Source organism: Gavialis gangeticus, unplaced genomic scaffold (assembly GCF_001723915.1).
Source record: "Gavialis gangeticus isolate Ggan-Ray unplaced genomic scaffold, GavGan_comp1, whole genome shotgun sequence".
NCBI classification, from domain to species: Eukaryota; Metazoa; Chordata; order Crocodylia; family Gavialidae; genus Gavialis; species Gavialis gangeticus.
The window spans coordinates 48,667,161-48,679,560 of record NW_017729006.1 but is presented as its reverse complement, the minus strand read 5'-3'; the positions used below and the strand labels follow the sequence as shown (position 1 = coordinate 48,679,560).

At 46.3% G+C, this 12,400-nt stretch overlaps 1 protein-coding gene across 1 annotated transcript in view; it reads left to right on the top strand.

Annotated features, from left to right (window-relative positions):
* GABBR2 (gamma-aminobutyric acid type B receptor subunit 2) overlaps positions 1-12,400 on the top strand; it is a 1,245,145-nt gene that overhangs the window by 1,116,367 nt on the left and 116,378 nt on the right. The window lies entirely within an intron of this gene.

Genomic DNA, 12,400 nt, shown 5'->3' with positions numbered 1-12,400 from the left:
TGAAAATGGAGCTGTGAAAGCATTTAGGCATGCCCATGTGATTCAGGCCATTACACGAGGCAAGGTAGAACGCTGATGGGTGACAGATCAGCTGTGCTGGAGGTTGTCCCAGCACAGCTGATCCAGTCCATTGGGTGAAACAGAAGTCACCCATTGCCCCACAGGGTTGGGCCCCTGTTGGCAGAGATACATGCCTGGGGATTTCCCAAGTGGTTTTCTCCTAGCATGGAAACCCAGAGTTTCCCTGTTTGTAGTGACATGCACCCAGACTTCAGACACAACTCTGCAAATGGGGAAACCCTGGGCACATATCTGCAAATGGGAGACCCCAGGTTTCCCTGTTTATGGAGATATGTGCCTGAGGAATCCCAAATGGGGTAACCCAGGCAAATGCTCCTGGGACTTCAGGTGCCATGTGCCTGGGGAATAGGAATTCCCAGGGCACTCAAGACTGGGCCCCTGAAGCCTTGGGAGTGTCTGCCCCAGGTGGCTGGAGAGAGTGGGCAGCTCTGGGCTGCCCACGCTCTCCTGCCTTAAACTGATCAATATGCTGCAAAATAGCAGCACAAAATTCATACCATCTATGGCATGGCCATGAATTTCATGCACTTGTGGCCCAACAAGGGGCATGGACATCTGTTGGCTTGGCCTTTATGCTTTTGTGCCTTATGGGGGCACAAAAGCAAAGTCTGTTTACACCTTTAGATGCCAAAATGTCCCCTAGGCATCTGAGAAGTGAAATAAAATTCTCCCCTTGCTCTTTTTGTGTTTCAGTTCCCCAGACTCTAAAATGGGGATAATAATTCTCAACATCACAGATATATTGATTGTGCTCTGACATGATGATTGGGATCAGGTGCATGTAAAAAGAGATATTTGTTTTTATAGAAGAGCTATAATTAAAATACCATTTCCTCACTTTCAAGTAGATTAAACAAGGCATTAATTTCACTTTACTTTGTAACAAGGAAGATTCAGAATAAAATGTCTTGATATTAATTCTTGACCTCTTTATAAAAGTCTTATTTAAAAACACTTAGGGGTTTTTTTCCTCTTTTTCCCAGATTGGGAACAAAATGATGACAGATAATTGAGCAGTTTCACATTCTACCATATGTAGCCGCCTTCTAATCAACAGTGTTGTCCATGTATGAGGCAGATTAGAATATTAAGGATTTAAAGTCAGGATTAGTTATAGAAGCTTACTTCATCTCAGGAAAAACACTAACAACACTAAATGCTGATTGAACAAACAGTTTCAAATACTAAAATATACAGTACATTTACAGTTCTTTACCTTCACTTTAGTACCTCATTTCAAACAGTGAATTCTATATGAATATAGCATCTCAGGTTTGTTTGATGTCTGCTAACATTGTTTCCAGGTAGAGAAAGTGATTTGCTCATTAAATATAAATGGGTGCTGGAGACCATTATATTAAAACATGTGATATTGCACCCCTTGATTGCATCATCCATCTCTACATTTTCTTATTTTGTTGGTCTTTTGAGATATACTGTGATGTATCAAGAAATGTTTAATTTCACTTCCCCTTTTCACACAATTTGAGCTTGTTTTCTTGTTCCAAAGCAAGCAAAACAGCTGGCAGGAATGATGTCTGTGCCACACACATAATAAAAGGCCAGAACAAAATTAGAAGAGGATTAGAGACACTTAATAGCCAGTGATTATTGGTATTACAGTACACTAAATCAAAATTTCCCTCCTCCTTTCCTAGCACCCTCCCTCCCCTCAGTTAATCAGCCTTCTTCCTTTCTGGTGACCCTCCAACCATTTGGAAATACTAAGGGCCAAAATTCCTTGCCTTATGAAAGCAAGAAGCTATCCCTAGCATTTGGATGGTCTAGTAACTATAATTGACTCCTATCCTCCTTCATATAGGATTAGGTTTAGGGTTCTGCAGGTCGCCAGTGAAATAATTAGACAGGGCTTTCCCAAACTTACTTGATGGTTTTCATATAAAATGATGGTGGGGCAGGACATCCTGGACCTACTATAAGAATCCATTTAGGGAAACCAAAAGTGATTGGAGGCAATAAAGCATGACTTATGAGGAAAGGCTGAAAGAGCTAGGATTACTTAGTCTGAAGAAAAATGTAAGGCGATTTGATAATAGTCTTCAAATACCTAAAGAGCAATTATAAAGAGGATGGAGATAGACAATTACTTATGGCAGTGATCGCAAACTGAAGCAGCGAAAATTTAGGTTTGAGATTAGGAGGAACTTTCTTAGTATGGGGGTGGTTATGTGTTTGAACAGGCTACCTAAAGAGGGTGTTGAATCTCCATCTCTGGAAACGTGCATAAACAGCTTAGAACAGTGATTCTCAATCAGGTTTGAGAATCCAGAGATTTCAAATAGGAATCCACAGGATTATAAACATTCTGACCTGTTGTGGTTTTTCGGAGTTCTTTGCAAGAGAAGAATAGCTCTATTATTTTTTCTGTAGTCAAAAAATGAGTGAAAACTAAGAGCTGGCATTTTCCAAGAGCTGCCTTTTTTCTAACAAGGGATGCCTTGGGTCTAAAAAGGTTGAGAACCACAGAGTTAGACAGACATATGACTGGGATGATTTAATCAAGGATGATTCTGCCATGAGCTGGGGCCTGGACTAAATTACCTCCTGAGGGCCCTTCCAGCCCTCCTTTCCTGTGATCCTTCTTCCAACTTCCCTCTCATTCTCTAGTCTACTAAAGCATGTTGCAACTAAGTGAAGAAAAAGGGCCTTGAGGCTAGCCTTACAAGGGGATTTATATGTCCTGCCACACAGTGTAATCTACGACATTAGATGTCCATGCCCCTTATATTCACATCTTCTACCTCCCAACTGCCTGGTCTAAGCTTTACGCTGTCTTATACCTTTCTATTAAGGCTGTTGCACTCTGCATGCAATACAGTCATTTATTAGTTTTTTAATCTACACTCCTAAAGTTAGGGCCACATTTCTTCTGTGATGCCATCTATTCCACAAGGATATTGTGAGACCCCGACTGCATGCGGCACGCAACAACTAGGGAGACAATGATTCAATTGCTCATGGATCCTGTTACCCATTAGCCAGAGCAAGCAGGGAGCAAATGCTACTTGCATACATGGCTTGCAACAGCTTTATTCAGAATGGAGACAGCTTCAGGCAAGGTTCCCAAAAAACCAACAAGCCAGGGACCTGCACTGAACATTAGTTTTTTCAGAACATTTTATACACCTTGGTTCATACTTATTAACATTCACTCCACCCTCCTCCCTCCTTCGGTTACACCCATTTCTCCTCCCATCTCAAACTCTGCCTCTGTTTACAGTTTGCTTCATTAGCATGGTATTGCCTATGCATTTCATTCATTTACATGCCTCTCTGCTAAGAGCGCATGCGTAAGACTTCGACCACTGCTTCCTCCAGTCACTTGCTGGTTCTTTCTGGTTTCTTGCTGACTTCTTCTTTATCTCCAAGGTCTTGCCTCTGCTTTATCTCCTGACAATAGCTGGCGGCCTGCATCTTCTTCTTCTTACACAAGGAATCATGCACCGTGCACACTATCCCATTGTTAGAAAACTACTTACTTAAGCATTTAAGCCACTGGGGAGAGCTCCAGTCTCCAGCCACATGGCTGCCAGCACTTGGAAGCCATCTTGGAAACTCTGATCCCTGGCCAGCCCCTTCCCTACCCAGGAGCCACATGCCCAGCACAGGGGCAGCATGTGGCAGCTCCCTTTTCTCTCACCCTGCCTCCCTGTGCCAGGGCTGCTCCAGCCCCTACCCCTGCCTCTGCCCTTGTCCCTGCCAGCAATGCCCAGTGCCCCACTGCTCCTGCCTGGCCCCTGCCAGTGAGGACCAGCACCCCACCCTCCTGCTGAACTTGTGCTGGCCCTGGTGGCCCAAGCAGCCCCACCCAGGTCCCAGGAGAGCTGTGCACCCACCAGCAGGGGCCAGACCACTGGCTGCAGTAGGCTGTAGCCAACCCCCTCCCCCTGCACTCCCTGCTCCAACCCATCTGCCCCATTGCCCACACATCCCCTACTCCCTGCGTACTCCCAGCGCCACTCTCAGGACATGCACATGTTCAAAACAAAAAGCTTTATTACCTTCAACAAACAGAGTTCCCTCCCCTCTCCCTCCTCAACCAGGAATGCCCCTCCACTACCCTCCCCTCCCACCACCAATAAAAAACCCACTTACAGATGGAAAACTATCTACAAGTGGGAAACTATATAAATATGGAAAACTATTTACAATTTTGGGTCTTCAAGCCCAGAGTGGGGGCCATGGGGGCTAGGGGGCAGAGCCCTGTGGCAGGTGTCCAGCACCCCAGGCCCTGAATGTTCCCCTGCAGGTCCAGGGCCTATGGTGACCCCAGTGGGTGGCAGCCTCATGTGCATCTGGGTCTTTGGCCACATGTTGGTGGGGAGAGGGGCGAATCCAGGCCCAAGTTGGTGGTGGCAAGTTTGGGATGGGGGCCAGGCCAGAGGGGCTGGCAGGTAGGAGGTGCCCAAGGACCTCCCCCCCAGAGGCAGGCTTGTTGCACGGTGATGGGCAGGACTCAGGGGCCCTGTTGGGCCATAGGCTGGGGCTTGGCAGGGGAGGGGGCATGTACACAGCCACCAGGGCCAGGGGGGTGTCCATGGCCTGGCAGTCAGTGTCCCCCTGCTGCTGGAGGTGCTCCAGGCTCTCCCACTCCAGGGCCTCCATTCAAGCCCAGTGGTTCTGCTGAGCCCCATCCCGCGCCTCTGCCCAGACAATATCCTCTGCCTACCATACCTCCTGCTCCTCCGCCACCACCACCAGCCACTGGAGCAGGAGGGTCTGGTATACAGTGCACTGCTGGTGCAGTCAATGCATCTGGGTGGCTCCAGCAGTGGGTGGCTGTGACCCAGAGCCTGCATCCCCTCTGGTGCTGGTGGCCTCTCCCTGGCATCCAGATGTTAGCCCTGGAGAGGCAAGAGATAGAACACTTTTTTGAGAGCCTATCTGTGTGCTGTGGGGAGAGGGAACCCAAGGTCAGGGAAGTGTGGGTGGGCCAGGGGCAGGGAGTGGAGAAAGAGGCTGGGGCCAGGTGCAGGGGCTGGGGCTGGGACCAGGGCCAGTGGCATGGCCAGGAGCAGGGGCAGGGAAAGGGACTGGAAGGTTCCTCTCCCAGTGTGGGACTGACCATATGTCTGGAGCTGGTGAGGCTGGTGGCTCAGCGTGGGCCTCCCCTTTGGCAAGGGCAACTGTGCCCAGTGTCCACAACCCATGGTGTGCAGCACCCCCACAGGGAGGAGCCGGCACTGATGGCAGCCATCCGTATCATTGCCGACCACCCCTCATGGCGGGCTGTGGGGCTGTATCAAGGGTATGACAGCTGCTAGGCAGGGCTCCTTGAGCTGTCAGTGGATGCAACAGCCGGGGAGAGGGTGGGGTGGGGTGGGGTGGGGTGCTGAAAGTCCTAGGGTAGGGGCTTAGGTAGACTGCTCCTGCTGATGCCACTTACAGAGGTGCAGCCTGGCTTCTGAGGCACCAAAATGCAGGTCAGCTCCCACATAAAGGTCATGGACTTCTGGGCATGACTGGATGGACAGTTGAAGCTGGTCACTGCCATCATCTGTGCCCACAAGGCCTTGACCTTTATGTGGCACTGCCATGATATCCAGGAATGACCTCACTTCTTCATCCTACCTTTACAAGGCCTCATAAATGTGGGTGTTCAAGTGCCCACTCCCTGTGAACTGCCTCTGCATGTTGGCACAGCCCCAGAGTGCCATGAGGTTGCTCACCTCCTCCCAGATCCAGTTGGGAACCCAGGCAGTCGGGATGGGCATGTGCATGTAAGTGGGGCCAGGGGTTCTATGGGGAAGAGGACAAAGTTGATGTGGTCATCCCACACCAGCTCTCTGGGGCCCTGAATGGCTGTTCCTGCATGGCTGGCCCTGGATGGCTGCCAGCAGCACTCAGGACAGGGGCAGGGCCAGGGACTGGGAGCTGCATAGCAGAGGCACTTCACCACACACCTGCAAAGAGACACTGCTGGGGTGAGCAGCAGCAGGCAGCAGATGTTGGCCCTGCTGCCAGAGACAGCCACACAGCAGCCCTGGGGGGGATCTCAGGATTGGGCAAGAGGTGCAGCAAGTTGCAGCCCTTTGCAGCACTCACCTGTGGCCAAGCATCAGCTCTGGAGAGGGACAAGCCAGGCAGAAACAGTCTGTCTGGGGTGGGGGCGCAGCACATGTGACCTGCTGGCTCCTGTACACAACAACAGGCTTTGTCCAGGCTCCTGGTGTGTGTGCCCCAAGGCACAACATGGATGCAGGCTTTTATTTCCTCCAGCTAGAAGCTGCCACAGAGCAACCCAGCCCTGGACCAGGAGAAGTGGGTAGCCAGGAGCCCTGGGGATGGGCTCAGGCCAGCCCCCTAGTGGTTGGGCAGACCCAGCACTAAACTTAATTCTGGGTCATACCTACACATGCATTACTGCGCATTACCTAATCATAACTAAATTTAATACCTGCATTTTCAGGTATAAAATTTAGGTGCAATTAGCCTAAGTTACTGAGCAGTAAGAGTGTGCATGTGTAGACACCTGCCCATACTGCTCAGTAACTTAGGCTAAAGCGCATTAACACATCTCATGTAGACACGCCCAGTCACTATTACTTCATGGTTTAACTATAGTTGTTTTTTGAAGAAACTCCTGTGTCTGACTTCAGGTCTAAAGGGGAACCTACACATGACACACAACCCATATTCAAACGGTTCAATCAGTCATTACATTTTCATACTTCACTGCAAGTCTTTGTAGCTATTAGTATTTCAGAATAAAATTGTCCTATTTCAATTTAGTTTCTGTCATTTTTTGGTCAAGACTCATGTCTTCCCTTCTGTGCTGAGCACTGGCTATCCCCTAAGGCAATAATTCAATGTGTTGAAAAATCTCTTCTCTAAACTTCATTCCAATGTGACATTTGACTAATTTATGCTATGGTTAGCAAAAATCCTATACATTTTAATATTTTATTAGACTTACTTGCTTCTGATATCCTTCAATATTGCATACTCAGTATGCAGTTGCATATTCTTGAAAGAGTACATGTTTCAGAAGGCCACACTGGACAGAATCTTACTTTTCAGAAGTTAAACAATCCCAGGTCTACCTCCTTCATGTAAGTAAGAGACTCCTGAATGTTAAATTCTGTTGCAATCTAGTTCTGTCTGAAAAGTCTATGAAATTTGTTTAGATTCTAGTTTTTTAGAGAAAAGATATGCTAAGTAATGAAGGCTGAGATTATGCATGAAGCTAGATGGACAAGAGGGGCACACCAACATGTCCTACTTCCCAGGAGATTGTCTTGACCACATAGGCTGAGTGCATTCTCGATCTCTTCACTGGGTCACTGACTCAGGGAGGCAGCATGCAAGAGGGAATATGACTGTGCCCCACTCCAGACAGACAATGTAGTGTCCCTTGTTTCCAATAGTCTATCGCTTACACAAGATGTAGGAGACAGATATTCAAGTCTCTTCTCAGCCTGAAAGGACTTGAATGCACATCTGTCTTCTAGGAAAGTGCTGTAACAACAAGGTGATTGGGTACTCTAGTGTGACGCTCTCTTAATATGTTCTGTTGAAACCTTTCTGCTTCATGTGGCATAATTAAATATTCTTATGTCAGTAAAAATGATATACTGTCAGTAAAAAGTTTGCAGATTGTTAGTAAAATAAATACTTTCTTGGGAACCCTCTCAGCAGTTTAACATCACTCTACATTTAAAGCAGATAATTATAGATACATTAAATGATGTATTGGATGGTTATAGGAGGCTAGGAGATGAGGTGTATTGGAGGCTGCCAGGATCATGATGGCTGCCAGGATACCTCTGTAACTGCTGCTCTTAACACCTCCCAGAAGGAAAGTAAAAGGATTGAAAGGGGCATACAAGAAGCAGAGTCAGAGATGTCATAGTCCACCTTGTGTGTTATTTATTTTTATTTATTTTGCACCATAGGTTTCAAAGCATTTTATACAGGTAAGAAGATAGACCTCTGCCTGACAAAATATTGAGCCTCAAAACTTCTATAGTTACTTGTATGTATAAAGTGATGGTAAAGTGGATATGAAATTCTAACAAATCTGAATTTTTAACCATTTATACTAGGAATATAATTTGCTTTGCTTTCACTGTGCACAACTGTAAATCATTATAAAAGATGCAAGGATAAGGAGCATTATGGCCATAGGTCAGATTCTATCCCAGCTATTAGGCAAATAAGTGGCTTTGACACTTAAGTCTGATTCTGTTGGACTTTGCTTGATTCTCTGAAAAACTGTTCATACAAATGCTATAAAAAGGATTGTGCTTTTCCTTGTTGTTTTTTTGTGACTCATTCCTAAGGGCCAGATGATGGCGTGTTCCAAAAGTAGATGCATTAATGGGTTTTCACGTACTTGAACAGGGTGGAATAGAATCTGGCCCATCTTGTCTTTTCTTGTAGAGAATCCTCATCCTGTAAAGAGATGAGCAGTAGGGCTGTGTGAAACACCATCATTTCATTTCAACATCTGTTTCACTGTTTTGAAGGGACAGTGTTTCATTCTGTTGTTTTGTTTCTTTTCAAAGCACTGTCCTATTTCATTTCATTGAAACTGTTTTGCTGTTTCAACGTGTTTCAGTGTTTCGCCCATAAGCTATAATGGGGAATCATGGAAACGCCTAAAACTTTGTCATTTCTTGCCTAATTCAGATGAAAATTGCAGGGATGGTAGCCCCTTCTGAGGGTATGAAGCCTGACAAGTGTCAAAGAGATAGGTGAGGAGAGTCTGGGAAACTGCACCTCAAACTGCAAGAAGCAAAACTCATGACACTTGCCAGCAGCGGCAGCCTCCTGTCATCTGGCATGCAGATCCAGGGGCCCGCACCCCCAGGAGGGCTGTGGGGCGGTGCCAGACTAATCCCAGGGGTGTGGGCCCCTAGATCTTTGCCGGATGACAGAAGACTGCCTCTGCCACCTGTGACCAGCGCTGGACGCAACCCGTGCCCAGCGTCAGGCTCCATGGAGCTCAGCCTGGCAGCGGGAGGCAGAGTGTAGCCCTGGCTCTCCCTGCCTCCCACCACCAGGCTGTGCTCCAATCAGCTCCATCAGCCCCACAGAGCTCAGCCCAGCAGCGGGAAGTGGGCAGAGCCAGGGCTGCGCTCCACCTCCCACCCCTGGGCTGAGCTCCATGGGGCTGCAAAGCCACTCAGAGCATAGTCCTGGCTCTTCCCTGCCTCCTGCCACTGGGCAGCTTCAAAACTCAAAACATTTCGAATCTTTCTAAACAGTTCAAGTGCCCTCATTTCATTTCGAAGCTGTTTCTAAGCTTTTTGTTTCATTACAATTTCGATGTTTTGAGCTTGAAATGCATCGAAACAGCTTTGAAACGAAACACTCAGCAAAATTTTGCACAGCCCTAATGAGCAGCTACAAATAAAAGCTTGTTGGTTGAAGTCAAAAGTGTTTTGTGTGGCAATAAGGGTTTGCATTCAAAGAGTAATGAGTAGCACTGGAGCCTAAATAGTTAAACTACAAGAAAGGAAGCAAAGGACATAACTAACCATCTTTCCATCATAGTTCTTTCTTATCTTCCTTTTGACCTATATGCTTTTTCCTTCTTGGCCATATCCAATTTTTACCCTGAGTTGGATTTTTTTTAAAGCAGCAGAATACTGTAAATACTTCTACAGTAAGAGCAGCATTTTAAGAAAATATTAATGCCTGCCTGCCTGATAGCCTATATCTCATATCCAGATACTAATGCCTCTTTCAAAGGTCTCAGTTTTTAAGAGTTTACCACATACTCTGTCTAGGTCTGTATTTTATCCATCTGGATAGTTTTGAGGAGACTGGGTTCCATGAAAGGCTTCTCATAATTCAATGCATCCCTTATACTGTTAACATATGCATTTCATTTGTCTTTTGTAGATATTTACTGTGACTGTAGCTGATATCAGATTAATGCTGCACACAAAGATTACCAATGTTAAATAACCATTGAAAAAGCAGTGATTCAGAAAGAGGAAGGAAGTATTTACTTGCTCATTATATAGAACCTCTCTCTTCAAAATTTAGATCAGTGTTTCACAGCATTGTTAAACTCAAGGCATCCCTCGGAAAATGCCAGCTCTTAGCTTTCACTCATTTTTAGGTTATGGGAAAAACCGTAGCATAGCATACTATAACATACTGTGACAGAGGGAGGGGGAAGGGCAGCAGCACCCTTTGTGTGGGGCTGCAAAAAATAGCTGCTTCCATGCAGCTTCCTACAGTGCAGAGCTGCCTGGCTGTGCTTCTAGAGGAAAATATCAGAACAAATATTCTGTTGCAAAGAACTCAGAAAGCCCACAACAGGTGAGAATTTTTATTGACGCTATGGATTTCTGTTGAAAATCTCTGGGTTTATGTTGTGAATTGTGTGTAGGTGTTTGCACATGTAACAATGCAAGCACCCCATAGCACCTGTAAAAGGATCTCACAGCACCCCAAGATGCTGCATCAGCCCAGCTGAGAATCACTGATTTAGATCAGAGAAAACATAGAGACCAAGCCACACTTGCCTAAAGATAATGATGACCTCAAATATCAAGGGGAAAGGCAAGATCATGGGAACTGCAATACTGGATCAGACCCACAGCCCAACTGTTACAGCCGTAGTTTAACAAGCAGCGGGCAGCAGGGGCACCAGCTCCAAGTGCCTACTTAGATGGGGTGCAAGAATGGCCAGCACTGCAGCTGGTGTAGCAAGCCCAACCCCTGCCACCGTCCCAGCCATTGCTACCGCCCAGGGCACAAACACTGGTGTTATGCCTCTGTATTCCAGTTTCCTGTCTCTGACCATAGCCAGCACCAGACGCTTCAGAGGAAAGTGTAACCGTCTGCCCCCCACAGAAGGCAAATGAGGGATAATTTTCTTCTTATCTAGGTATTTCATGGTCTCACATAATCCTCGGTGTAAGAGGTTTTATATCCTTTCCAAAATTTGTCATCATTGGTTAAGAGAACATTGGATACTCTTGATAACCATATAAATGCCCAGTCCTTTTTCATTTTTTCTTTACTCCTTCAATGTGGGGTGCACTGATCAGGTCAGATTTTCAGAAATTTTCCTATGCTTTACTAAAAACTTTATGTTGACAAAGCAGCAAAATTTTACTTTTACAAAGCAGCAAATATGTGTCCAGCATTTGATTCGTCATACGTAGTGTGATCTCACTGACTTCAGAGCAGTCCTTTGTACCATACTTCATTTCCTCCCTCAAAAGCTATCCCCTTGCCTTGAGATCCTTATAGGAAAAAAAATTAAACACTGGTTAAGATAGAAGAAAATTAAGGGAAACACTCAATTTGTTAAAACTCATCCTTCTGAGAGACAATATAGTAACATTCATTGAAAACGCTGAATTGAAGAAAGCCACATGAATGTGGCTAAACATTGTTCTGAGAATGTGTTCTGTATCCAGGAGATAGTGTAAGCAGCATCAGATCTAGCAGTTACTATGGTAACATTTGTACTGAATAGCAAATTATGTAGCTATGTAAGCCATGCATAAATTTTCAATATACTCACTCATACCAGCACTTGGGGAATTTGGGACATTGGAGTGGGAAAAAACCATAAAATGTGCCTGAGCACTACACAGAAAACTTGATGTGGCTTTTTTCCTACAAATTCATTTACTGAAAAACCTTTGCCAATTAGGATTTGTTAGATACATGCTGGGTGTGTCTACCCAAGATGCTTTACTGCACAGCACACTAATTTGCTGCACAGGAAAGCATCACCATCTACACATGCACAGCTATTAGGGCACACCAAACTAACTAACTCTGCAGCCAGGTAGTCTTGTTAAATACAAGTACTACCCTGTTTTTTCGTGCATGGTAATGCACATGTAGAGACTGTCCTGGCTGGCTGGGGCACAGGGTGCTGAGGCACACTTCACCCCAGTGAGCCATGGAGCAGCAAATGGAGACAGGGGAGCAGCCAGCTCAGAACTGCTCCCCCATCCCTACGTGCTGCTGAGCTCCTATGCTAAGGCACCCTGCACCCCAGCCAGCCAGGGAGTGGCACGTGCAGATGGGGGAGCAAGCCCAGGGCTGACTGCTTTCCCGTCTCCACTTGCCTCAGCCCATGGGCTCTGCAGTGTATGGAAATGGGGGAGCAGGCAGCCCTGGGCTTGCTCCCTGATCTCCGTGTGCCACTCCCTGGTTGGCTAGGGTTCACGGTTCAAATATTCAAAAGCTCTGCAGTTTCTTGGTCTGCATTAATTGCATGTGTAGATGCATCCACTTTATACTTGTTACTCCAAAAGTCAAGAGTTAGTTATCCTGCAGTGCATTCAAATGGTCTCAAGAGGAGTCCTTATAGCTTGTG